Source organism: Drosophila novamexicana, unplaced genomic scaffold (assembly GCF_003285875.2).
Source record: "Drosophila novamexicana strain 15010-1031.04,08,12 unplaced genomic scaffold, DnovRS2.1 tig00000024-arrow-pilon, whole genome shotgun sequence".
Classification (NCBI taxonomy): Eukaryota; Metazoa; Arthropoda; class Insecta; order Diptera; family Drosophilidae; genus Drosophila; species Drosophila novamexicana.
In genome coordinates, this window is record NW_020824768.1 from 2,660,125 (window position 1) to 2,687,500 (window position 27,376).

At 43.1% G+C, this 27,376-nt stretch overlaps 1 protein-coding gene across 6 annotated transcripts in view; it reads right to left on the reverse strand.

Moving 5' to 3' along the window:
• LOC115771254 (palmitoyltransferase app) overlaps positions 1-27,376 on the reverse strand; it is a 53,104-nt gene that overhangs the window by 16,830 nt on the left and 8,898 nt on the right. For 5 of the 6 annotated variants that reach the window (XM_030716864.1, XM_030716865.1, XM_030716861.1 and 2 more), the window contains exon 3: positions 13,259-13,288. The exons of the other annotated variant lie outside the window; for it this stretch is intronic. The gene's annotated coding sequence lies outside the window, so the exon portion shown is untranslated. The remainder of the gene's footprint in view (positions 1-13,258; positions 13,289-27,376) is intronic. 6 annotated transcript variants of the gene reach the window in all.

Sequence of the window (27,376 nt, forward strand, 5' to 3'; positions counted from 1 at the left end):
CATTTGCACCGCCCCCCACTTATTACACCAACAAACAAACAAAACACGTACAAACACACAGACATATTAATGCCCTGGCTGGCCTGTAAATGAATAGTTGTGTAGCATGTCTGTGTGTCTGTGTGTGTAAGTGGGCGGCAGTTCAAGTTGCTGTCGCTGCGGCAAGTGTTGCAAGAAGCGCTTGCAACTCCCAACAGTACTAAACAGTTGGCAATCAAGACAACATCTGTTACCAGGCTCTGATACGAGTAATCGAGTACGGATACTCATACTACTACTCATACTTCTTGTGGAGCGAGCGCTTTGAATATGCAATTTAACGGCTACGCATTTAATGTCTATTAACTTGGTGCTTGCATAACATGCTGGTCGGGCTGCTGCCACATATATGTACATAACAATTTGCCCTGAATAACATGTTAGGAGAATTTATCCCAAGGCCATCCCATATTTTCCAAAGCTTTACATTATATAATAAAGAATACATCCTATTTAAACAAATTTAAGGAATTCGCTTAGAGCGAAAATCTGCGCAAAATTGTGGTTTGCTTGTATGTAACCAGATATTTATGAAGGTACGTATATAACAATTTTATTGCACTCTCTTTCTCCTGCTTTTAACAACCCACTTTCTTTGTTCTTTCAACGATGTTTGTTTCGCTTTTACTAATAAATGGCAATAAAATAAACGTGCACGTGGTTAGGGATTTTTGGCTAAGTACATATAGAAATTTTTTTATTTAAATTCTAAATATATACACATACATATATTATTAGAGTAGACATACATATGCGAATTTTGTATGTTCACAAATGTAATTGTTTAAGTTGTTAACATAACAATTTAAAAATCGCGTTTCTATGCAATTTTCAAGAATGCAAGTAAGGTTTGCTTATGGGCTATTGGGAAAAATCTTTATATAATGTAATTAACACTCAAAGGCGTTGCTTTAAGCACATTTTCCTTAATGTAGACATATTTTCGTATCGTTCTAATATTTAACACCAACTTGTATACTTCATAATATAATCTAAATCATAGAAAATAATTTAGCTTTTATTTACTTTTACATGCATACCAATTCTGCTGCATGTGGCATTATGTCCAAACTTATAAGTAAGCATGTTGCAGCATGGCCGCACACACACACACACATACACAGCGTGCAGGGAAAACCCAAATCAGAGAACATATTTATAACAATTCCGTTGAAACAGCACAAACATTTCCTCGCTTCCGACATGACGTTCAATTCCGTTAATGCAACAAACCGTCGCACACACTCACACACACATAACCCCCCCCCCCCCCCCCCCCCCCCCCCCCCACACACACACACACATACTGATACACTTCCTTAGATTGCTTTTGTTGTTTGTCGCTGTTTTTGCTGGCGTTGTAATCGTGGCTGACGCCGCCGACGATTTGCTCGGCATTGCCATGGTCATCGTCGCCGTTGCCATCAGTGCTTGGACCACGTTTTGTAGTACATTTTATTTCCCTGCCTTTCACATGGAAGCAAACAAAGCAAAACAATACCAGCAAAAGTTAGCCAAAGATAAGTAACCGACTGGAAGTTTTCCTATAACGACTTGCAAACTCTACCAAGTCTTTTGTGCATGTGATGAATTAAGCCCAACAAGATCTAACAAGTTGTAGTGCCTAAATGTGAGTTTCTTAGAACTGACCATTTATCACATGTATGTCTGGGCATGCCTCAGCTAATTGGAATGAACAGGGTATAAGAAAGCGAAAAACTATCGTTTCTATCCCTCGTAAAATAGAAAATTGTATGTGTGTGTGTGTGTGTGTGTGCTAGTATCTGTTGTTAATCTTTGGGCATTGTTTTGCTTTAATTTCGAAATTCCTCGTCCATTTGGCAGATGGCAAACTTTTGTTTATCCATTTGCCATCGGTTTCAGTTACAGTTTGTGTGCTCGAAACTATTCAACTATTTTTTGCTGATGAACTGTTGGGCTTTCGCTTCGCTTTATTTCTATTTGCGGATGTCATTTCGCCCCGCCCCCTAATGCTCATTGAGGCGCATTAAATTAATTGCCGTTTGGTTGTCGCTTTTCGCGGACTTTGCATAATTGTTGTCCGATTTCTAATCACAGTTTGTCGTTCATTAAACATTGCCATCGGTGTTTTAGCCTCACCCAGGAAATCCTCGAGAGCAAGCCAACTTCTCAACAGATTTTTAAATGCTCAACTAAAGATTAAAACGAAAATTGCATAAAAAGATGGTAAATGGGACACACAAAATATTGCTATTTTTGGCAAACTTGTGATTTTTTAGAATCTAGAGCTGAGTAAGAGATAGTCCAGAACGTGGGGCAGAACCTTGAAAAGATTTTCAATATAAATGCGTTCATGGACACAAATCAAGTCGTATTCCGCAGGGAACTAATGGTCCTTTCATTATTAATTCATAAGCGGCGCACTGACAGAGAAGTAAAAGCTGAGCTTATGCCGAACGAGCGAAAATAAAAACCTCTGTGAAAGCAGAGAGCAAAATAAAAGCTGCTGAACTTTTAAGCTTAGCTTCACATTTTTTTTTTTGTGTTCGCTGAAATATTGTGGTTAAAAGAAGCTTCTTTATAGCCGGTTCGCAATGGTTTTAATTAAAGCACAGAATATTCTTGAACAAAGCACAAGTTCAACGCAAAATGTGACTGCAAAAAAGGAAATATATCATAAGATAAGAAAGATAAGATACACAAAAGACTATTAACCTGCGTCGGCAAAGTGTAGATAGATAAGAGAAAGTCTGCCCCACAGACCTTAAGTGTTATTTGAGCTGTGCATTAGATGCCATCAAATTCCAAAGTGTTTTTATTGCGCTGCCTGTTAGGCCACATTTACTTTAATCTGCTGTTAACGCCCTTAAAAATACTTTCGATTTGCTTGTCATACAATAAAGCAGAGGTCCACACACAAAAATATATATATATATATAAATGTGTATATATATTGCTGTAGCTCAATATCTATAATGTGCAAATGTGTATTCAGCTGCTGGCTGTTTGCTTATCTCGCACGCGCTTATTGCTTCCACAGCCACGCCCACACGCTCAGGCCCCCACATCCTTCGACGATTCGACGGCGTTGAGGCGTTCTGGAGAGATTTTTACAAACGACTTGTTTGGCTGCTTCTATGCTTTGGATTATTGCTTATAACAAGCTTTTATTTATCATCGATTTGGCATCGTTCTGATGCGAATCGTATGGCCCGAATAGACGACCATTGGGTATTCTATTTACGCTTGAATGCCACACTTGCAATTTCACACTGGCAGAGCTTTAACTCTTAGTCGCATTTGCAATTTTGAATTATGATTCAATTAAATTTCAATCAAAAATCAATGAATTGCCAATATGACACACACACACACGCACACATACATATACCTATGCAAATGTATAGTTGTGTGTGCTTGCCGCATGTGGCACAGTTTGTGCTGTAATCAAAAACTTTGTTTTACATGCTGCAGCGGCCTCAAAAAGTATGCAATGGCAAAATTGCAAAAATCAAAATTGCAAAGCTATGTTATAGCAAATCAGTATGTGTGTGTGTCGGAGTGTATGTGTGTGTGTATGAGAGTGTGACACAAATTGAGCACGACACGAAAAACTGCCAAACATTTCAATAAAGTTGCGCAGAAGCGACGCCAGCTGCGACAGCGGCAGCGCAGCGCCCTAAGATTGCCAAACGCAGATTGTTTAGAAATTTAGTTCTATAAGCGAGCAGCAGCAGCAGCAGGAGCAGGAGCAGGAGCAGCGCGTCTGCCGCTGATGCACAGAGACTGACGCAAACATGTGTTAGGCACACTGTCGGTGTCGGGGCGGGGGCACATCTGGGCCTGACTATGCGCCACCAGCTGCGACGGCATTATGACCAAAACGCCATTTGTCAACTGCTTTCATACAGATTTTATGCGCTTGTTTGTCTGTTAGCTTGTTTGCTTGCCAGCTAGCTAGTTGCTGGTCGTTCGCTCCTGGTTGCTAGTGTTGGCCCATGGTGTACTCGTGTTCCAGCCAACCAGCCAGCCAGCCAGTCAGCAGCTGCAGCACAATGGATCCGAGATGTCTTTTGTTCAGGCAACATGTTGTTGACAGGCTTTGTTTGAGTTTTGTGCAACTGCATGGGCCAGCAATTTGAGTTGCTAACAAGAGGAAGACAACAAACGGGCCAAGTTAATCAGCAGCCCCAAAAATTGGCTCGTTAGTGCCGCATAATTCGCCTGATTTAACAAAACTTCAAAGCCGAAGTGGCAAACGTTCGACACGATGATTGATGACACATGCTTCACGAGTTTTGATTTTTGCCTAAACGCGTCGCACGCAGCGGGCTGGAAGTAAAAGCCACTCACGTTTAGCCAATTTTGGCACGCGCCACGCACCACAAACAATAACAGCACATAGCAAAAATTGCTCAAATGTGAGCTTCAAACGAGGCACACCAACCCACACACACTCATACACACACTTACACACAGGGCTAAAAGGGCAACCCTTTGTGGCAGCTACTCGCTTTTTATGGCGCCGCTGTTGTTGTTGCTGGGACCGTTTTTTGTCGACGCTGTTGCTCAAAATTTCGCGCAATAAAATTGTAAAACAAAGTGGCAACACTCAAAAATCTATTGTTTCCGCCAGGGATAGGACCAGTAAGGACGAAAGGAAGCCGAAAGGAAGCCGAAAGGAAGCACACAACTTTTGATGTGTAAGCCGCCTCAAAGCACATCAAAATCAGCGACATGAATGTGAAATATCGCCCTACCCTAAAGTTCTAAGCCTAAAAAGCGTAAATGGGCATATTAGGCGGAGCATTTCTTGGGTTTAAGCATTAAACATGAGCGCACAACTGAGTGATTATCATCAAACAGGCCAGATCGTGAGAGACTGAAATTTGTAGAGTTATTTTCGAGAAAATTCACCCGCAACTGTGGAAAATTGGTGGAAAATGGCTATGTGTAGCTTTGTCAGGGGAGGACTCTTGAAATAGCTGGACAAGCTGTAGTTCATTATTGTAAAAAGTTGTTTTAATATTTTTAACAGGTTAATTTAAGTTTTATATAAATAACTTCCTCCTAAGATAACTACAATTTGTGTGGGGGGTTGGAGGATGGAACTGACTCGAGTATTGAACAAACATAATTTTCAGTTTCGAGCAGTTCAAGCAGCTCACATACTTCCGGTCACTTCAAAATGACCAAGTATCCTCTGGGTAGCTCCAGCGCAAATGTGCTTGGAGTGAGCTAAATGTGAGAAGGCGAATATGAATTACCAATTATATTAACATTTTTATCATTTTAATTAAATTATTTGGTACTCGTTTGCTCATTTAATTTACGGATTTGATAAGAAAATATTTAATTTCCCATTTATTTCTGGGGCATTTCCTTTCAAATTTCCTGTTTAAATGTTGACGATGTTATTAAATTAGAGGGTATGCAATAGTCGCGTTCTCCTTCGATTTACTCTGTTTCTAGACTGTTTCGCGATGGCTGCAGTTGCTGTCAAGGACTCGATAGGTGGAGACTGGTCTGGAACAACCACTTCGTTAAGCTCATGAAAATCATTTAACTGAGCATCATGTACGTGAAAAGCGAGTGACGAGCGGGACGTGCGGGACAGGTGGAAGGCTGGCTGCTGGCGACGTTGACGCGAAAGCATAAAGGTGCGCAGCAAAAAGGTGAGTGGCTTGGGTCGTTGCTGCCACCTTCAGTGGCATCAGGTTGAGCTTTAAACCCAAATTGATTTAGCGCGTGCAAGCGAAAGCGTAAGGGCGAAGGGCGCGGACGCCTGAGTGGGTAGTGCCCAGATTTACAGCTTCAAGCTGCAGCTCCTTGAAGGGTTAGCCCGGAAGCCAAAAGTTGACTGAGAGCACAGGCAATGAAATGAGATTAATGCAAAACAGCGCGCACAGATGTCGTAAAAAGAGCAAAGCACAAAGCACGTGGCAAATACAAACTGGGAATCGCATTTCCCTAGCCAAGCAAACCTAAAGAGAAGGGAAGAGGCGGTCGAGACTCACTGGCATGGAAAATGCAATTTATTATGCAAAATGAAAAACACTCTCGAAGTGCGGCCGCAAGCAAAGGCAGCCACAGACAGATCTACAGCGACAGGGAGTCATCTGGACAGACAAAACAAAGACCGCACACAATGCGCGTTATTATGGAGCCAACAATAACATAAACCGACGGATATAAACATAATTCAATTTTTATTTAATTCCGTAAAACAAAAACAATAAATTCAGCTCGACTTGCTGCATGTTGGATGGCTGGTGCATCCGTACATCCAGACGGGCACATTGGAGTTTAGCCAAGCGTCAAGTCGCGTCTGCAACGCGTCGCACTGGAAGCCAATCGGGCAGGCGACCTGCCACCAAGCTACACGGACCCAACGAGATCTCGTGAAGACAAAAAACCAACCCAAACTCAAGCCAGGGCCAGGGCAAACGTCGTTGGCCACAAACTGTTGACTCATTTGAGTGTTGGCGCGGCCAAAACGGGAGCAGGCCAAAAAAGTGATGCGGGCGCAAAGCTCTTCAGCTGCACCCTGTGTGATGTGAAACAGATGGACAGGTCAGTGGTGTTTAAGCCACTTTTATAGAGTTACACGTGACATTTTGACTCGGGCTCAGGGCAAAGTTGGTTAAAGGTTACGGCGTAAGTGCTGTCAGTTGCAGTGCCTGACCAGAAATGAAGGTGAGATAATTGGATTGACCTTAAGCGGGTTACCTTACGACTACATTTCGGGCAAAGAGCGACTAGACCATGTTCATGTCGAATGATTGTGTAAAATGCTTTTCAAATATTAAAGTCGAGTGCTTTTTTAGTCATAGCCATGGCAAAAGTCATAGAAGCAAAGCATTCGCATTCGTGGTGATTCGGTTAATCCAACGGCTTAGCTGAAAGTCAGCCAAAGCCTTAAATCAACAGGATGTTCGGCCTGTTTTCGCCTAGGCATATTATTAAGCTCTCCACTTTGACTTGTTCGTTGTGCTTAATCAGTGAAAGCGCACGCCCACAAACAAACATAAAAATAGCGCAAAAAGTCGAAGCCTTGCTAATTGCCAACCCAAATCAGAGGGTCCTTCCCTTAGGAATAAATTACATAAAATATTTACACATCAAGTGTCACAAGGCTCTGGCAAAATATACAAAATACACGCAAATGCCACAAAACAATACGAAAAAGCAACAACAATGGGTCCCAAAAAAAGCGACGCAAATTGTTTATTTTTAGCACGTTTATAAGGCCATCAAAAAAGGTTAAGTCAGCGCGGACCCAGCCCAAAAACCCCTTAATATGACAGGTCGTTCTTGTTGTTGGATTAGGTCACACTTTGCATAATTAATTGAAGATTCCTTTAGATGGTATCCTGATATAAAACGGAAAAGCTGCGCCTAAGGCTGCGCAGCAACTGCCATAAAGATCATATAATAAAATATACTAAGGGTAAAGATTAATTATAATGTATCAAACATTTTAGATTGGCGAACGTAAGGAATCTATAAATTAAAGCAAACGTCAAGTTGGCAGTTAAATATTTAAGGGTCTTGCCAATATCCTTTTTGCTCACAGTTTAGTTACCGAAATGGAGTTCAAAGGCAAAAGCGAAAGTTATTTATGCGTAAACATGTGCCTTTGACGACATGGCATTTTTGGTAGCCGAGTCGAATGTCAACAAGCGCGACTGCGACCAAAATTAAATATTTGGCTTTGAGGCCTTGGCTGCAATCCTTGCTAGCCACAGGCACACACTCACACACTCACACACACACACATAGACACGTGGGGCCAACGTCTAAATAAATTGGTGTCATTTAAAAAATTTCCCAAAGGTGGCATGTTTAACTTGGCATTGGACAACGACAGGGACTCGAACTGGGCATTGGGTTCGGCGCAGAGCGCTATCCACTGTTGGCTTAAGCTGAAAATCAAACCATTTGTTAAGGGCAGGCAACAGACATGACAACGCTGCATGTATTACACAAACACACACACACATGCATACATATATAGACAGGACAATAGCCAATGTGAGAGTGTGTGTGTGTGTGTGTGTGTGTGTGACGCATGGTTGCAATTTAGCTACTGGCTGAGCTCCTTGGGCTGCGCACTTTAACCGCAATGTACGAGTATAATATTTCAAGCATGATTTCTTATATGGCATGCAGCTGCTGCTGCTCCGCCGACCGACACATTGACCCTCAAACGCAGCGCTGCACAGCCGGTTGGCCGCCCTTCGTTGCGGCGGCTCTGGGTCAAAGCGAAAGTGGCACATTTTGGGTGAAAATTTGTGCATCTATCTAGGTTACTGTGACAGTCCTCCCTCGAGTTCGGCGTGTGTGTTTGTGTGTGTGTGTAACTATTGTTGTTTTTGCTTTGACTGTGCAGCATGGCCTACAACACACACCAATACCGACACACACACACACAAACACACACATACGCAAGACCCAAATAAACATTTTCTGGCCCTCGGACTCACGTGCCACGTGCCACGTGGTTGAACTTGTGCGCCATTTTTATTGCCGTTGCCTGCGCCATTGTTTTTAGCCCGTCTGTTCTCTGTCTCTGTCCCTCATCCTATCTCCCTTCCCCTCAAGCTGGCCCAGGCTCTTGCTTGTTCTTTACACTTTGTTCCTGCTGGTTGTTGATGTTTTTGCTTGCGCAAGATTTCGTTGCCGTTTTATCTGTTTACTTGCCGTCGGTTGCTGCAGCTGCCTCAACCCATCTCACCCCCTCCCCCCCCACTTTCTAACGCTACGAGGATACGAGTTTTTGTTTAACCAAGTGCTTAAGCTCTTTGCGTACTTTGTGGGGGCAACAGAAACTTTAAAATAAACTTGGCCAACTTCTTAAACCAATTAATTGCAATTTCATGCGTAATTAATTTGAGTTGCATAACGTGTTGGCAAGTTTTAGTTTTCAAATGCAAACGAATAAGTTTGTCAAAAAGAGCGCAGCGTCCTATTGTGCAGAACTTTTAGTTAAGGGAAATGCAGGCCCGCTTGTCCATGCCTACTCTATGAATTGAAAACAAAATTGAATAAGCAAAGTTTGACTTGTGATTAATAAGATTGTTATCGATTTACCCTATCAGGGGTCATTAAAAAGTGTGGAAAAGAATTAAGTCATGTTCATGTCGTCCTCTGCTGACCGGAATGCGGTTCATAAATTGGGTCATTTGCCAATAGCAAGAATGCCACTTGCACTTTCAGTAGCTGCTCGTCCGGCCGAAGCACGTAGTAAAGCCGAATGCCCGTTCAGGGGCCTCCATTACAATATTAACCTTATAAATTGGGCGGGCAGTGCAGGCGGGGGCGAGTGCTCGTTTCCATACTTTGGCAAACTTGCGTGTGCGACCAGAGAGACAGCAAAATGACACCAGCAGAGAAACGAGCAGAGTCAAAGACGGAGGCGGCAACGGACGCCCGCACATCCGCAGTCAGCCGGCCGGATAGTTATAGCCCTTCGCCGAGCGTTGGCCAACAAGTAGGAAAACTGACAAAGTAGCAGCCAGGCCACTTCCTTTTGTTTAAGCTTGCCTGACACTGGCCATCGGCGGGGTAAGTGCTGGTAAAATGGCGCTGCCACATCCTACAACACATACTTGTGCACTCAGAGACATGCATGCGGTTCGGTCATCGTGGCCATATTGAATATGCACCGGCCGAGACCCCATAACCAATCTGAACCCCGCCCGTCCCCGTTCCATGTTCGTTATAAATTGACCGCATTATTTTGCTCAATTTAACTCGAGTTTGTGGCAAAGTTTTCAACTTAATATCTCATAAGTGCTGAGCGTGCATATTGAACTGCCTTCCCCTTTCCTCTGTCTGTTATCCGTAACCCTTTCACATTTCCGCTAAACGCCAACGGTTGTAAAATTAACAGTGTCCTCTGCCCCTCTTCCACTGCATGTCCGTTACCACCATTTACCGTTTTACCATTCAGTTTTTCGCTTTCGTTTGGCATAATTTTTTTATTAGGTCACGCCATGGCGGCCATTGCAGTTACAGCGACGCTGGCAGAGACGCCGGCAGCGACGCCAGCTGCATGCACTCTTACTCTTATTTGCTGCATACTTTCGGGCTGTCAGTTAAAATTTGCATGCATTCCACACAAAAAAAGGAAAAAAACAAATAGAAAAACATTTTTCATCTGTAATTTTAATAGCCAAAATTATTTAATTGCTTTTAGGGCATGAAACTGCAATTAAATTCGGTTTTTATAAAATGTAATTTACCAAATGTTAAATAATTCTACGGATTAATTATTATATTACAATTGTGCAGGCTTATCTATTGGTTTTCCTAATGTTTTTGGTGTACCATAACTTTATCAACTTATATTGAATGGATAGCAAAATGTATTTAAATCGAAATACTTATAAAAACAAAAAGTGCGCAAGTCTGTGAATCATCTTAATAGATGAAGATAAGTTCAAAGCCCAAAGCTATTTTTAGCCATTGTTTGCGCTCTTAATTAAATTGGCATTTGAACTTATGAAGTTAATCCTTTTACTAAGACATTTACACCCAACAACTTAATTAATTAATTAATTTTAGCACGCTTTTGTTTGACTTGCTGAAGAGGTAAAAGTTAATGGCATTTGAGTTTATTAAATAAATGTCTATAATCAAATTGATGTTAACTTTAAAGTTCGCGTAAAGTCTCATAATTATTTTTCGAGCACACTTCAAACTGAATGGCAGAGCCGAAACTCATTAAAAGAAATGTGCGCCGTTCCGCGTAGACAGCGAAAAAAACAAATTATAATTTAGTACACTTCAGTTTGCCCATTAATAAGGTAGCAGCAGGGGGCAGCTGCGGGCAACCTGTCAACCGCTGCAGGGCCCAAACCCAAACCTAACTAAACATTAAACGAATTTAGGAGGTCAGTCCAGTGCGGGTAGCAATAGAGAGAGAGAGAGAGAGGGCGACGATGCTCAAGTGTCTCAGCGCGCGGACAAGGTATGGGGCAAATCAATGTTGGGCGTCGCCACCTGCTGCCTCAGCCTGTGGCAAGCAGGCAAGTCCTCTGCTGCTGTCACTCCCTTTGTTTATTTACCCAAGGCAGCTGCTGCTGCTGTTTGGTCACATTAAATGAACGCCCAAGTGTCACGTTGCAGTTTATTTTTTGCTTAAAGCGTGCCACAACAGGACCAAAGCAGGCATGGAGCCTTGGCCAAGTTAAGCTGCGCGCCGTGGCAAATGAAGTTCAGAGGCAGCCTAATAGTAAACCAAGCTACAAGACAGCAGAATCAAGGCAACCAGGCGTTGCACAAAGTGCAGCCACTTCGTAGCAACAAGCGGCAAGTTGTTGTTGCAGCTGCCGTTGCAGTAACTACATTTAAACAGCTCTCGCACGCAGCTATTTTTCATATTTCGCTTTGTTGGCCAGATAATGAAAATGCGAGTCAAAAGTCGAAAGTTTTTAATATAATTTGGAATTAACTAAAGTGGCAGCACAAGCCGGAGATGTTAGCTGGTGTTCTCTTTGTTGCACGCTCATGCTCCCGATCCCCCCATGCGGCTCATGTTACGTATACGCAATGTGGAGCTAGTTAAAAGTTTGGCCTACATACTGCCTGCGTAGCATAGTAGTTATATGGAATTAAAAGTGCTGAATGAAAGATATACACACCAAGCAATTTACGCAGCAGTGTGTCGCACTTTAAAAGGCTTCAAAACGGAATTTCCTAAAACAATTTGAACTGCAATGCAAATGCGACTTTAGCACAAATCCAACAGACTTTCGTACATGTGTATCGATGGCATTTTATTATGCTCTGCTTTTGCTTTAGTTCCTGCTCTCAGTTCTTTTTCAGTATCTGGGGTTTTCTCTGTCGCACCGTTGTCAGAGCAAAACTTTCGACTTATCTGTTAAGCCGCATAACTTTGCATAAATATGAAGCTATTCAACAAAACTACCACAAAGCTTTGCAGTCGGAGCCTGACAGCAGCATAAAAACATAACAAAACTGCCCTTAGACCGCCGCCAACGGTTTTCATGTCAACAGCATCAGTGGCAACAGCTCCAACAACAACAACAATAACGAAACTATTGTCTGTCCTTGTGAGGGGGCAGAGATTCCGGCATCTTATTATATTTATTATATTAAAAACAACAACGCAAACAAGAGTAGTCAAAAGACTGCGGCAACAACTTTTCCGATGACGGCACTACTCTAACAGATTTGCATAAATTTACCAAAAAAGAAAAACAGTAACAAAAAACAAACAAAATATGTTGAGCACAAGTCAAAGACCAGGACTACCACACACCACACTCACTTTTGCCCCGCCCCGCCCTCCAGTCATTCATTTAACTGTCAATGCTGCGGCTACGTAAAAACGAATGGCGCAAATTCATAGCGATCTTCTACTATATATATATATATATTCATACATTTAATATATGATTATTACTGATGGCTGGCGCTGCGGGCGGTTTGGGAGCTCATGAATTTATGCGCCATTGTTTTTTGCAGTCGCGTCAACCGCGACGAATTATCGATAAATTTCGAACACAAACAACAACAATATTGTTTTTGTTGTTGTATTTTATTTTTAGTTGTTGTTTTTGCTGCAGCAGCAGCAGCCGCTGTTTGAAAAGAACTTTGTTTTTCCGCATGTCTCGCACACACACTCGCCAAATACTTCATTTTATCTGATAGACGCGCCAAACCGAGCGAGTAGGTGGTTGGGGGTTACGAGTTGAGTGGAGCTGAGCTGAGCTGAGTTGAGTGGATGTCAGTGTACAGGGGGACAGTCAATCTTTTATACTCGCCCTCGCCCACCCATTCATGCCCCCTCTCATATGCACGCTGTCCCATTCTGTCGGATACGTCGGCCTGCGGTTGACATGAGAGCTGTCGTCTAGCGTCTGTTTATCCCAACGGGTCGGCGGTTATTGGGGGTTATTGGCCGGCAAGCGTGGCATCGTTCCACACAAATATGTCGTAGGTCAAACAAAATGTTTGTTGATGTTGTTGACGCTCGGTTATGGATTTATGACACTCTGGTCATTGCGGTTGTCAGTTTTTGTTAAAAGTTCCTATTCGACGCTGGCTTATGGTCTTATGGCTCTAGTCTAGGGCAACTTTACGGCTTGGCTAATCAGCCATGCGAGGGCATAGATTTTGCTGCTCAAATATGTTGAGCTTGTCAAATTAAACACGCTCGAGCAATAAATGAGCGTGTTGTGGGTTTGGGGATATGAATTTTATTTACCTTTTGTAGTTTGGGCGCCTGCTCGTTGAACTGCAAATAGAGACAAGAAAAAATCACATTATTAATCGTCCGAACGTGACATTTACGCACGCACACACACACACATCACACACGCATACGCACATGGCGCCATCGTTTATCAATGTGCAAAAATTGTCAGCAGAACTTTGCGCGTATTTCCGTTGAATTGTTGGCTATTAATACACTGGCCATAGCCGGAAACGCCACATTTCGTGGCCATTAATAATGCAACAGCTGTGCCCATGGCGCTTGTCAATATTAACTAAAACCAATTATGCAGCAATTGACAAACTATTAAATTGCGTATACGTCGCGTGGGCCAGCTCGTACAGAAAATACAATTAAATCAAAAATAAGCTCATGCATTTATGCGCATCCTTTTGGCTGCTGGCATTACAACATAAATTGTATGCTAAAAATTTTTTAATTCAATTTTCATATGCATGAAAGCGACCAAAATGCAAAGAAATCAGCGCAAATTCAATGAACTCGAAATGGAATCGAAAACTCGACCATAGAAACGGGCGACTCTCTGAATGACGGACTGACTATTTGGCTAACTGACTGCAATACACCGAATGCGCAGAATGGTCGCCGCATCAGCGCACATGTTTCATGTCCTTGCTTCCTTTAATATGTCTGTGTGTGTGTGTGTGTTGTGTGTGTGCGGCCGCGTTATGAGAGCTCAACTGCTGGCCGACTTGGCTGGCGTCAACAGGACATGTGCCCCGCCACCAGCCAGGGTGTTTACAGCGAAAATATTTACACTGCAGGCATAAAAACTGCATAAATGTGATTATATTTTCATTGGCTTTTATGTTGGCCAGAAGGCCACAGCGGAGTTAGCGGGACGCCTGGCCCCGTCGTCATGCAATTCGATTGCGATTTCAATTAGCGTAATATGCACTGAAAATTCAACGACAACGACAACGAGTCATGCACAATACATGGACTAATTCGATTGGACTACGGTGCGGTTAGTGGGAATTACCTGTAATGAAGACCAGAAAAAACTTGTGGGAAAAAAAACAAACCGTAAAAGAGAACTTACAAAAACTTTTCTTTACGTAAAGAAATTTCTTTGGAATCGTCAACACTTTTTATAGCCTGCTGTTTCCTAACACAATAAACCTATCAGATTTTAAATATTTGTCTTATGTAAATTGTTTACTCGTATTAAATAATACACGCTTTTATTGGCTTCCGTTGTGTCCATAATTGCTATAAGCCGCAAAGTATGCAGCATTATGCCAACTAATTGCCGTTAATGAACTGTTCGAAACAATTAAAAAAACATTTGCTTATAGAGCTGCGCAGAGAAGCCACACAAAAGGACAATACAAGCACTTATAGGATCATTACAAATTGATGCTTCCTGTCGGGCAGAGCCAGACGCCTGAAGGCGACAGCTGATAGCAATTGTGTGCTGCATCTAAAGACGCAGACGCGGCGGCAGGCAGCCGGGGCTGAGCAGCGCTTACGGCACTTACGACTTCGTCGCCATCGTTAGAATACCATCTCCTACGCTTCAGTGCAAATCCACAATAGTAAATGTTATCTCTGCAAACATTTGACAATCAGAAATGCTCAAGCCATTGTTTAAAGTAAAAATCGAGCAGCAGCAGCAGCAGCAGCCAAACGGACCTATGCACAAACAACGAACCGTACACAGTGGAAATTCGAGCGAAATTCGGCTATAAAAATTCAGCGCAGCCGGCATATCAAATATTTAATTTAAGAAACTTACTTCCAAACTGGCCTGTTTTTCAGATTTAGCATGTATTAACCCGATTTCCCCCAAAATTTATTGCGAATTTCCCTTTTCACAAAAGCTCTGATCGAATTTCCCTTAAACATTATTGTGAATTTCTCTAGATTAAAATCTCTTGTCTTGCGTAAGCATTTAACTCTTGCGCGTTGAATCTTTTAGCTTCGCGGAAAGTGAATTTGAAACCGTTTAAGGAAAAGGTCGTCATTCGAAATATATATTAAGTTCTTTGAATGTTGATTATCTTACAACCACTCTGGTCCCACTGTGCGACCTAGTCGTCAAATGGCTGCTGCTGATGCTCTGCTGATGACAAAGCGAAGCCAGCAGCCAGCAGCCAGGCAATGGCATCAACTATGAGAAGAGGCTAAAATGCACAAATACAGACAACAATTGGCGCAACGTCGTTGACGTCTCAGCCGGGGTTAAGTTGACAAGAGAATAAGATTGGATTCTGGCTGAGTTCAATTCATTTCCACTTGAGCAAGTACATGCCTTAAAGACGCTCGTTGCTCCCTCCCCCACATACACACACACCCAAACACACACACACACACCCGCCGTGCAAAGCATAAAAGTAGCTACAATCTGCCGTCCCGGGGCAGTCACAGTGGGTGTTGCAGGCGATGATGTGTCGCCTTGAAAACACCCGCTGCATTTGTTTGTTTTAGAATTTGGCAGCCAAGTGGGCGGGCAGCAACATCAAATTGAAACTACACATCCTGCAGCGGGGCAACAGTAGCAATTTTGCAGCCTTCTGTTGCAACTGGCATTTTGCAGTAATGAAAATGATTATTGTCAAGGGTCTGCAATAACAACAGTAACCGATTTTGGGGCTACAGACGTACCAAGTTTGCAGTAGAGTGCAGCCAAAATCAAGGTATACAATTTAACCACGATTAAAAATTAAGAATCCTTTTACACTAATGACGCACACACTACGAGCAGCAGCTGCCAGCAGCCGGGACAGCTGCCGTGGCAATCCTCATGGCAACCGGCAGCCGGCAAAGCTGTCAGCTCTCATTTGAACGATACTTTGTCTTGCGACATTTCTGCTTCAACTGGCACACGGCGCTGACAACGTGGCTGCCTCCTCTGTCGCCGTCGCAGTCGCTGTCGCTGTTCCTGCCAGTGCCAAAAACGTAGATGCTAAAATTTAGGTTAATTGATAATTGATAAAAGCGTTGCAAGTGACTGCTCTGCCTCTTACTGCCACTCTCTCACACTCTCACTCTCTCTGTGTGTGTGTGCGCTGCTGTTGTAAATGTGTGGCTCACTTTAACTTTGCCCCATGAATATTTAAACGTGCACCACAGCTGTGTGGGCGTGGCAGTCACTCGTCTAATGCAATGAAATCAAACCACTGCAAATAGTCTGAAGTGTGCGAACAGCCGTTCTACACAAGAATCCAATATGCAGTAGAGCATATTTGAGGGGGGAGAGGGAGGACAGCCGCCAACGAGGTCGCACCATTTGACCCATAAACACACGCCTCCAGGGCCCGTCTTTGCGACAGCTAATGAAGAGCCACCACTCACGCACACAAATCATTTATAATGCACACGACAACTGACAATGACTTGTGAATTAATTGATGTAACAATTTGAGAGACACGCCCGAGGCACAGCTCACGACCAAGACGTGGTGTGGATGGAGTTGGGGTTGGGGGCGGGCGCAGTCATGGCGTGCAGTGGGAATTCAATTCGAGTTCAATTCGTCTCCCATTAAATGCCATTATCCATCATTTTACTCAAGTCGCCAAGTCGAAATACATTGCGGAAATGCCTGCGGCTGACACAAACAAGCATACACAATCGGAAATACTAAAACACACACACACACACACACACACAGATAAGCAAATACTCGTAGACACAATGTGCAATATGCGTGTGCTCAGGCAGACAAGTCATATTGTGCCAGTTTTATATCTATTTGTGTGTAAACTCGATAATCTATCCCATTCATAAAACATTTCGATCCAAGCTTGTTGTTGCATTTAACATGCATTAAAGTCTTTGCGAACATGCACACAGAAAGTCTTCGATAAAAATTAAATATTTGCAATTTATTGAATTTTATTAAGTTGCCAAATCGGAAGCACATGCATTTCGTACATTGATTTGTCACTAGCATAATTTGATTCGATTCCCAGGCGGAATTAACTTTCAATCTAAACGGAATTTTATGAAAATTTATTTCTTGACTTCGTGATTTGTAAAGTTTTCAAGACTTTATTTAGTATTTTCCCTAGAAACGGACACAATTCTGTCAATTCAAAATTGATTTCCAGGCGGAATTTGGCCATAAATTCGTTCAGAAACTATCTGTTGAATTTAATTTAAACATCTGTTTTGTCCTCTGCCCTTGCTTACTTTGTGATAATATTTAAAATAAATATTTTAATTCAAAATAAGTATTGAAAGCTATTTATGAACAGTTACTTAGCTCGCTTACTGTGCTAGTGGCTTATACTAATGGGAGTATCAAATTGTTTGCTTGTATACAGAAAAGTTCTGTGCAATAGTAAGAGGCTTAACACAAAAATTGCATTAAACGGCAACAATGGAGCGGAAAGAGTCGGTTGACTGGCATCGCATGGGCTCTCCAATAGAAAAGCTTAAATATTTTATGATCAAACTGAGCTCTTCGATTGTGTGGTGTGTGTGCGGTGTGTCAATAAAAGCAAACTTGGCTTTTAAAACAATCGAGTGACGACATGGAAAATTAGTTTACGCAACCAGTGCCAAGTGTCGTCGTTGCCAGTCAGGATGCATCCTTCAAGCGAGCCAGGCGAAGCTGTGCTAAGTCAACTCGATGCAAGTCAATCAGCCGGAAGTCGAAGAGCAACAAGAAACGAGTGGCGGCAACAAGAGTCCAAAAACTTTGCCAGCTCACGTACCGGTGTGGGGTAGTAGTAGAAGGTAGTATTAGGGGGGCGGGCGTCGAGCTGGGGGCCAGTGCCAAGAAAGTGGCAACTTTTGATGTGGCAGCTGCTGTTGCAATTGTTGGCACTAACTTGCCGCTGAAGTGGATTTGCTTGCTTCACTTTTTACTACAAGCAGAAACAAAATTGTTTTTCCTAGCTGCTGCTCCTTGCAACACGCACAACCCCCGTCAACGCCTTCCCCCGCTTCCTTCGCCCGCAACACACTTAATTGAGTGCAAAGCTGGCGCTGCAGCGCGCGGATTTAACTTTGGACAACTTGAATTGATTCAAAAGTTTCATTGTTGGCACAAAGCATGCCAAAGCGTAGACGAGACCAGAATGGAGCAAACCGGGGCCGGGATTTGTGCCATTGGCAAAAGCAATAGAGTATTCTCTGCTTGATTGGCCACTTGATTGATGTTGCAAATTATGGATGAACAAGTGCAAGTGCCTTTCAAATGTTAATTACGGAAATGGCAGCTCATTTAGCTGGTCGTGTCAAACCGCATTATCATAAAACACTACATTATGCATACGCCATGAGGGCCAGAACAAGGCCTACTGTCAGTTTTAGCATGCCAGAAACAAAGTTTAAGTATATATCAGGCTGACAATCGCAGGGCAAGAAATAGAATTTATTACATCCACAGCAATTACAACATTCTGTCTGGTACACGCACACACATGCACATATGTATGTATGCGTGTGTGTGTGTGTCTTTAGCTGCGTATCCTGACAACTCAGAAAATATATCGAAGCACAAATTAAACTGCAAGTGGAACAGCAAAGTAATGGCAACTGCAGCTCCAGGATGCTGAGTGCCAGCAGAGCACAGAAAATAAACTGAAATAAAAATTGTGTTAAAACTGTAACAGGCAGGAAGCGGAGCAAAGGGCACAGATGCAGAGGGCTCTGAGTGGGGGCGAGACACCAGTTCGTGTGGTATTTAATTTTCTACTATAAATTTCTGTTGCTAGCCAAAAACAAATAAAGGGATTTCAGGGCGGGAATTGTAGAGTGCAGAAATGAACAACTATCAAAGCATTTGCGGTTAGCCGAGTGGCTCTGTTTGACTCGCGTCCCCTCTTCCGTTCTGCAAATTGGCTGGGATTATATGTTTGGGTGCGAGATTGGCTATTGAAATTGGTTATAGCAGGACTAAAAATCAATTTATAGCTACTGGACTTTTGGGGCTGCATTTTAATGCGGCCAGTGCCGATTAGTTCGGGACTATCGAGTGTGCCGGTGCTCAATAATTTTCTCATTAGTAGCTACAGCACGGACGCAAAGCCGTCGGGTCACTGCTAGTGGCCCCGTGTCTCATAAATAAGTTGGCAATAAATACATATATGGGCAAAAACTGGGCTCAGCAGCGGGCAAAGCCTTACATATAAAACCAAACAGAGTACACTATAAATAACGAAATAATTTTTACAAACAGAGCGAACATTTCTTGGCCCTATTTAGCGATACGGCCAGGCTCCTGGACCAGCCGTCCAGACAAACCACAATCCTTAAAACATAAAAGCGCATTATACACCCTTGTAATTGTGGCCTTCAATGTACAAGCAACAACAACTAAAGCTTCAGCTCTGCAAGACACACAGGAAACAAATTTGTAAATGCTCGACCTTGAGATATCCTTATAGCTTATGATAGATAAATGAGAGAAGCTGCGTGGCATTTTTTTAGGAAGCCTAAGAAAAAGACGTGTCTACTAAACAGAATAAACTGCCAAAACAGGATAAACTTTGTCTGTCTGAGTAATCAGAAAAGTTATGATAAATGATATATTTTTAGGAAATTAATGCACCTACTTCGTTTACGTTTAAGTGGCTCTTTGATGACGATCAGTTTGTCAACTGTCAACTGTGTACAAGATTTAAGCAAGAAGACAAGAAAACTTTTGCTCGATGCGTCGCTGAGTTTAAGTTTTTAAGTTTTCTGCAAGCTACAAAGTTTGATAAACACGACACTTTGACGCCTCAGTTATCAGCGGAAGCATCTTATTTTAACACACGTAAATGGTAAAAATAATATAAAACACCCTGCCCCAATAGGGTCAAAGAGGTATATGTGTGTGCGGGCAAATATAAATGTCCTTGCTGCGGCTAGCGGTCGACAACGGCAACGATTTTGGCGCACGTTCGGGGCGCCCACTTCCTGGCATGGAATCCATTGCAGGCATAGCTGTAAATCACAGTGGACATTGCAGCAGCAGCGCTACCAGCAACAACAACATCCGAAAAGGTGGGCACAGCCAAGTGGCCGTTGCTGCAATATTAAATTTATAAATTATTATCGCCGTACAATAACACGCAGCCCAGGCGCCGCCTCGTGGGCCAAAAGCAAATAACTTTATTATTAGCCGAAAATCTGGAAAGCAAAGTGCGTTAATAAAAATCGCAAGAAATCCCCTCCAGGATTATGTTTGAACATTGTCTCAGTTTATCTGAGCTTACAGCACGCCGCGGGCTATCAGTGTCTTCTGTTTTCGCCTCGGATCAAGTTTGCGTACGCAACTTAAAGTTGCATGTTAACTCGTGGTGCGTTGGTTGCCCAAAGCATCAGCTCCCCTGCTTCGGCGAGGCGGCAGGTTGGCAAACTTTTTGGGGAAATTGAGCAATAAACCTTACAACACATTTGCGCACAGCACACGCACACACAGCGGCACAGGGCAGAAAGGAAGGAGGGGTTCTTCTGTGTGAGTGCCGACATATGTGAAATATGCAAATATTGCGGTTTAATTAACTCGACTGCGAGTGCAAAGTAATCGTTTGACTCGCGTTTAATTGCTTGCCGCGCACACATGGCGTATGAGCGATGCCGTCGATTAAGCCTCCTTAACATTGCGTATACGCCGCGTTTGGCGCCCGGTCACAAATAAAGACAATAAATTATTCACAAATAAAACACTCACTGCGCTGAGGTAAACAACAACAAAACACTCATCAGGCGCCAAAAAGAGGAAAAGTGCCCGCTGAATAATGATGATGATGGCACTTAGGAAATTTGCAACACAATTTTCACGAGCCAACGACAAAACTAGGGAAAGTGTCGGCTACGGGAGGAGGGCAGCGGGCGACGACCAACTGGCGGGGTAATTTTAAGCATTAAAGAAGACGCGAAAACAGAAAAAGGAACTCAACTGTTGATGGAAATTGCAGTGTTATGTAAGAGCGCAACCGCAAATGCCAGCCGGCAAACTACGTGAGCGATTTCGGCTGGGAAATTAAATAGAAAGCGAAGACAAAACGCGCTACAAGTTGTAAGAGACGTCGCCAAAGCCAAGCACAGGAATTAAAAATGGAGCAGCCGAGCGGCAACAAACAGGAAATTAAGTTTATGCCAACGCGTCGCGCGGCCTCGCCTCGCCTCCTTGCGGCCAGGGGCGGAAATGCAATACAAGCGAGAAATATGCTAAATAAATGCGGCGGCAGCAGCAGCGGCAGCAGTTGAAGTTGAAGTTGCTGCCAAGGCGGCCAAGTTAATGCTAAATGGAGTTGTGCACTTTATGCTCCACGGCCACGCCCCCCTTTCTGGGGGCACACAACGCGTGTGTTTAAGGCAACACGTGAAGTGAAATGAAACGAGACGAAACGAAACAAGTGCATTATTTGCATTAAATTATGCATGCGACGTTTGGCAAGCAGCGAAGCGTCAAAAAGCAACTGAAAAAAGTTCAAGTACTGAGCGTAGTTCATCCAAGTGATACCCTGTACTCTGTAACATTGCAAGCGGGTAAGTTTAAGCGACTTAAATAGTCTCTCCCAGGGTAATTTTATCTGTATGTTCCAAAATTATAATGTCTGAGAGGGAAGAGATCAAAATACGCCTATAACTGTTAGGTTTATTTTGTAATGCAAGGTAAAGTCGAATAAAGCTTTAATTATAAGATAAACAGGAGACAAGTACAACGGCCTTCACCTATTAATTCTGCCACTTTCTTCAAAACAAATATGCCCTTTCGTAACGCTGTGCGCCCAGGGTATTATTACAAAGTGTCAGCAGCCGCGCGAATTCACACGCCGGCAGCGAACATTGCGTCCGTTGGGGCGGGTAGCGGGGCCACACAAACAAAGCGCAAACAAAGAGCGGATCGCGTGAAAAAAGGTACCCGGGAGCTGAGTCAAGGCAAAGGGCCCGCCTCGGGGGCATTGCAACCGCGCTGCCACATGCAGTCGGCTTGCCACAGTGGCTTTTGTGGCCGATGCGCAGAATTTGTAAAATTTAAATTGAAGTGCTGCAAAAGAAAGCCAGCGAACTTCAAACACCATCAACGACTACACCAGATGACAGGCTGTTACAAGTCAAGGCTGAAAGTGAGTACTATTTTCTATTAATTAAGCTCTATCAAAACATAAAAGACATCTCATTCCCATTATCTTCCCATTTGTTAACATAGATCTACCTTTTCTCAAAGTAAATAATTCCTTAAATTGCTTAAAAATTATCCCACTGACAGCTCAAAGTAACCCCTCGAGGGCAGCTCTGTGAATAGTTTGTCAATCGCTTTAGATAATGACTCCATTTCGGATAACTGCAACCCATTTATAACCATATCCAGTCTCTCCTTTCGTATTTGGCTTGTTAAATAAATTCGACCCTCTGTAAGCGACCAGCAACTCCTTTGTGCTTCTACAATATGCAGCATCTGTTTTCGCAGCAGTGGCTAACCGTCAGCATATTGCAGAAGGTCTGTTTACTGCTGCTTGGGGCAGACCTCACTGACCAGAAAGTGGCGACCATTGGGCGACCAGTGGCGACGTGTTTCCCTTGGGAGCCACTAAAGTTTAAGTCGCAGCCACAGCGAAGGAAACGCTTAGGAGAGATGGCCCACAATAATGGCTGACAAGCACAAGCCATAAAATGCAATGCCAACAGCAACAAATGTCCCCTCACACACACACACACACACACACACACGCACACGCACACCCGCGCACCATCCCTTAGCCATCAAGTGGAGCTGCAGACTGGCTGCTTTGCATAGTCAACTGATTTTGATGGCATTTTCGCACAGCTTAAAACAATTTGCCATAACGCTTTTACGGCATTGCAATGTCATGATGTCAGAGATGCGAGGATAAAGTTGAGCAGTCCGTAGGCGGTGAGGGAGCAAGTGGGCGAAGGGGCGGTGGCAGCTGTAGGGCTGATGCTGCTGCCCTTAAACTGTGTACAAATTGAAACAGCGAGCTGGAAATGGAAACGGCCAGTCGCGAGGCGGATAACAAATGCTCATAAAACTCAACTGAAATTGCTTTCTCTTGCTTTCTTGACGGCCACTGCAAATGCATTTCCGCCATGTGTGAGTGAGTGTGTATGTGTGTGTGCGAGCGGCTATTTGGAGTGTGTGTCTGTCTGTGTGTGTGTGTGTGGAGCTGTCGGGCAGAAGGGGGCGTGACTGTTGCAACATGCAACTGTTAAAAGCTACGGACGCGCAGCACGCAATGAGTAGAGCCAGTCGAAATCCGAATCGCAGACTACTTTTGTTTAAAAGTTAAAAAAGTTGAAAAGTTGAACAGTGCGCCGAAAAGCGTGCTTTAGTTTGGCTCTTGGACAGAGCACGCATTAAATAAGCCAAAAATAATAATAATAATAATAATAGTATAGTAATAACGAGCTCCGGCAGTTTGCTACTTTGAAACTTTGCTTGTTTGCCCGTTTGGTCCGACTTCTGTAACTTTTGCCACCAACGAGTGGGCGTGGCAATTCCATTGGGCGCCCAGGCACGATGCCAAACGTTGCACGCCCGGACTGGGACGAGCGAGCGCCTGCCTTGCACATTGCACAAAGTTACAAAGCAGCTCACAGCAGCAGGTGAGGATTACGAAATGTTTTACCTGAAAACCATTAAAGCGCCCAAGCTTATTACTCTTGATATTAGTTAGGCAGCCAGCAAAAGGCACTCAACTTCGGCATCGACCTGTCAGCAGTGTATTAAAAGAATATTTGATTTTTTCAGGGCAGTCTTCGATGCAGGTGCTGGCCATGTGTCGTTAACAAGTTCATGTTAAACAGAAACTTCATTATTATGCATTTATGTCGACGCCCACCGTACGCCCAGCCCAAGCTCTGTGGTCCAAATCCTGCCAGAGCCAATCCCATTTGCTGGTCTAGTGCCACAGCAGGCGAGTGTCTGCGCACGAATCACTAAAATGTTCACAAAAGTTAAACTTCCGTTTCCTGCAGCCGCTGCTGCCAGCGGAAGTAAGTAAAGCTTTTCAACATTAAAAAGATGTAAAGCACCGCGACAGCGAAAACGAAAAACCATACAAGAGGTAAGACAAATTTTTGTAGAGCAACCAAACACTAATACCCTATTCAGAATTCTGGTAATACTTTTGGAAATGTTCAAGATGGATGGCGCTACTAGAAAGTTGCCCTCTCGCATGCAACATGCGAATATATTTCTGATCTTTTTAAAGGGAGCAAGAACAACAATCAATTTTATTCATATACAAACTTGGTGGATTGGTCACATAAGCTGAACGAAAACTAGATTAAGGATATAAATTAAATGTTTTTAATTTGATATGAGCCGAAATGAACTTTTAGTTATCTCAAGTTTTCCAATATGCAAACAACATTCATTTCTATTTTGATTCCGAGAAGTTTTTCACATCATTTGCTGCAAACAATGTCACAAAGTTGTAATACCCTTTGGTAAATGGTTGAAAATTGCAAAATAGCAGCTAAAACTGTGCAAAAAACACTAACACACATTCACACACACGCACAACTACATACGAGCAGAACACATACGTACTCATTCTCGCATATATTGTATATATCTAGAGCTGACGGAAGGCTCGACCTGACAGTGGGAAGCATGCAGATAAGCTGCGTCAACTTACTCGAAATACCACAGGCCCCACCAAAAAAGGCTTAAGGAATATGATCGACGAGGGAATACCCTAAGCTTCGGACTAAATCCGAATGTTTTAAGGTAAGTCATCAACTTATCTCAATTATATTACAGTGATTCAGTAGTTATAGTTTTGAATAGAGTAAGGATGAGAAAAATAAGATAAGCTAGAGCTGAGTATGATGTTTCAAAAGCAGAGTAACATATAAGTTTTACATATATGAGTTTCTAACAAAGCCCCGTTTATGCATACTTTGGGGTATAGGGTATAAATAACACCGTGTGAGCTGCAAGACAGCGAAATATTGCGGGAATATTCAAAACATGCGCTTAAAAGTATTTCGCAGCACACGACAGCAGCAGCAGCGTCAAGAACATTAAAAAAAAGTATATAGAAAAAGAAAACTGCTGTTGAGGCCAAAAGTTAACGCTAAAATATGCAGCACACTTAGCGGGGCAAGAGCGGGACGTGCGAGTCACGTGCCGCCACCTGGAAACGGGCTTTGTTTAAAAATGACCCGCATGGCCCGCAAATATTTTGCAACGTTGTGGCTTTAGGCAGATAGTTGCCTATGATTAGTGGAAGAACTCCAAGCGGAAACGATGCTCGGCAGCCAGTTAAGGCCACTCGGGATAATCAATCAAATGCAACGAAACGACAACAAACTAGCCAAGGATTAGCAGCGCAAATGAAGGCGCGCGCAAAAAAAAAAAGGTAAAAGGACAAAAGTAAAAGTAAAAGATGGCTGAAAAACTGCCAACAAAAAGCTGCAAACGTGACAAAATTAGTGAACAATGGACGCAGGAAGAACCTTATGAACTCACTCGATGCGAACAGAATGTGATCCCCCAGGCCACAGTTAGACAATGACAACAACAGCAACAACAACAACAAGAACAACTAAATGTGGTCACTGCGGCTAACAAAAGAGTCGGACAATGACAACGAGGTAGTCGAGGTGGAAGACCATATTAAAAAGGCATAAAGCCCCCTCCGAACCCGCAGTGCAGACAAAAGCGGGCCACCGGGCTTTATGGTAGCTCTGGAAATGGCCGCATAATAGCAAGCACTCACACACACACACTCACACAAGCACACACATAGCTACAGATGCACATATGTGACTTGGTCCCCGGCCCATGGGCAATTGGCGTCGTGGCAAATTGAAAGCGAAACTCAACGGAAAAACCCAACGAAAGGAAACTAAGAATCAAACGTTTGACCTTTGATGAGTCAATCGAAAAAGACGTCAAAACGTACAGGCGCTAGTTTTCAAGTTGAGGCCAAGTTAAGGGTGTATAAAATATCTCAATCTAACAGTTGCCAGCTGATTTCCGGCTTGGCAGCTGCAACCAAAATGTTTGTCAGCCCAACTTTGTCGGTAAGCAGCAAAAAACGAAAGAAAAAGAAATAGTTGGCATAGTGCAAGAAAAAAAAAATTGTACAGGCTCGGCGAAAATGCACAGCACTAGATAAATAGTTGGACAAAACTTTTCAGCGACACGCAAGCGAGAAAAGTTCAGGTGAAAGGTAAAAAAAAAACACCACAAAATATAAAGAAGAAAATGTCAACAGAGCAAACATTATGCTGTGGGCGTCGCATGGAATGAAAAACATGATACAGGCACGCGCACAAAATATGCATTAGAAAATGTTATAAAATAAATTGAATAAGGCAAACCAAAAGCAACGGCTGCCAATCTTTGGCATGCAGCATGCGGATTTTACTAAGCTAGCAAAAATATAACGTATACGCAACGTTGTCGGCATTGAAATTTGTTAGCTGGTTTAGCTGATGCCCCTGTCCGGGCCAGCCTGTGCCCGGGCTGCTGACTTGGCAACATTTCTCATTTGGGCGCATGTTTTATATGTTTTATAGCATATGCATGTCGCTTTTAGGCGTACAGCTTTATAGATTTCGTACAGCACATTTGTCTTGCTTATCGGGCCCAACTCATATACATATAAACACTCAAACACACACACAGTCGCCTGCATGTGACGACGTAATCAGTCATCTTATTTGGCATATGAATGATTAGATAAGTCCGACATGTATTTCCACACACCGAAACAAGGCTCCTATGGGAGCCTGTCATCTCGTACAACTTGTTTGGCATTTTCTGCATAATTTTCGGCCCAAGTGCAAAATGAGCTCTTTTTATGGCAGCTAATAGATGGGTAGATAATAGCCAGGTAGACGTGTGTCTGCTAGATTATGGTCGGATAATGTTACCGGTTAACGAGCTCAGTAAATGGGCTTCTGTGCCAGACCCTTAACATTAAGTCATTTCGATAATTAGCCTAATGAATCTCGAAGAATTTTAATAATACTACGTTTAAGGGTTTTACCCGGCGTTGCCCGTGGAAAGTTTTGTGTTGAAAATTGTAGATATTATCTTTCCACTAAGCACACGCATCTTGATAACATAAGGTAACCATAGTTTCAGCTTTCTAGCACTTACTTATGAGCTGTGCGCTGATCATCAATCAGTCAGTCATTCAGTCAGTCAGTTATTCAGTTAGTCA